The sequence below is a fragment of the Centroberyx gerrardi genome, chromosome 11 (genome assembly GCF_048128805.1).
Source record: "Centroberyx gerrardi isolate f3 chromosome 11, fCenGer3.hap1.cur.20231027, whole genome shotgun sequence".
Classification (NCBI taxonomy): Eukaryota; Metazoa; Chordata; class Actinopteri; order Beryciformes; family Berycidae; genus Centroberyx; species Centroberyx gerrardi.
The window spans coordinates 27,024,778-27,026,425 of record NC_136007.1 but is presented as its reverse complement, the minus strand read 5'-3'; the positions used below and the strand labels follow the sequence as shown (position 1 = coordinate 27,026,425).

The 1,648-nt window shown below is 38.2% G+C and overlaps 1 non-coding gene across 1 annotated transcript; it reads right to left on the bottom strand.

Moving 5' to 3' along the window:
- Positions 1-723: 723 nt before the first annotated feature.
- Positions 724-795, bottom strand: trnae-cuc (transfer RNA glutamic acid (anticodon CUC)). The gene has a single exon. It is a non-coding gene; the product is annotated as a tRNA-Glu (tRNA).
- Between the last annotated feature and the right edge of the window lie 853 nt (positions 796-1,648).

Here is a 1,648-nt window from a genome sequence, read left to right as displayed (position 1 = left end):
CTTTTTAAGGAAGCTATTCGTTTAGTACTGCAGGTATGCAAGTTGGACTATGGTGGTGCAGTAATGGCAAATTATGACCACTAGATGTCCTCAAAGTTATACCGAATAAAATGAGAGTGAGCGCAAAAGCTCTGTTGCTGCCTTCAAATGCTGTCGACTGCAAGTTGAGCGAACATTGACCAGCCAACAAAGTGGTGTAGGACTGGGGAAGTGGACCATTTCTGTGGTCCGAGTTGCAGAGAAGTGATTGGCAGTGGAGAGGATGGAAGCTGTGTCAACAACTGACGCTAAGAGTGATTCATTCATTCATTGTATTTTACTTTTATTTTGGTTGTTTTTAGTAAATGGATTAAAACAACACACGCAGGATGAGCAGCTCTTCATTCTGCCACTGCAACACAAAATAGTTCTGTGCCACTTGATTTATAAAATAAAACAAGTCCCACCAAGGACTACTTTCATTACCAGGGGCATTTTCTTATTTACGACCAGGAAGACTCGAATGCACTAGTACGTCGAATTTACGACTTGAGAAGACAGTGAGCACTTGAACAGAGATTTCTCCCTGCTCGGACTCCTCCTCTAGAGTGGTCCGGGTCAAACCAGATGGGCACCGAAGCCGGCAGAAATTCACTGTCTTGCCAAGGACACTGTAAACTATGTTTCCCAGTTGAAGGACGGTGGTTTTGCTCTCTATGACAGCCTACCGACCCCAAAACGTCGTTCCCTGACCGGGAATCGAACCCGGGCCGCGGCGGTGAGAGCGCCGAATCCTAACCACTAGACCACCAGGGAGACACGTGCAAGTGTATTAATAAACAAACTGTGTCGGCTCTAATTGATAATTGAGCTGATTAGAGGTGTAAAATAGCCAACTTGATAAACACACACCTGTGACCTGATGACAGCGCATTTAAATATTAATATAATATATAAATACACACCTGTGACCTCATGACAGCTCATTTAAATATTAATGTAATATATAAACACACACCTGTGACCTCATAACAGTTCATTTAAACAATAATCATATAATATATAAACACATAGCCTACCTGTGATCTTGTAAATTTAAACATGAATGATATAAACACACACCTGTGACTTCATAACATTTCATTTAAATATTAATGATATAATATAATATATAAACACACATACTCACCTATGCCCAGTTGAAAACAAAATTAATAGTTGGCATTGATGCATAGCCTAATTGTGGTCAGGAAAGTATTTGGACATTTTTCTAAAAAAATTGTGTTACAAAAGAAGGCTTTGAGGCATTTAAAAAAAAAATCTCAACAGGACTTAGCTATTTTTTCTGTTTAAATTCAAGCATAGGTACATTACTTCTACTCATATAGCCTATATATATACTATATAGGCTATATATTGCTGCTTAGCCAGGCTGTGTAATTGTCACTGTGTCAGGTTAACATAGGCTATAATCCTACTTTAAGTGTAATAAATCAGTTGTTTATGCTTAAATTAAGTCAATAACTCTGCTCCAAAACCCATAGTGGTAGGTTAATTCAAATGTGATTCTGTGGTCTCATAAAAAAAAAAAAATAAATAAATAAACTTTTAACCCTATTCACTTTTGTGTGATGGTGTAGGCCTAAGTGAAAAGAACAGAAGACACACC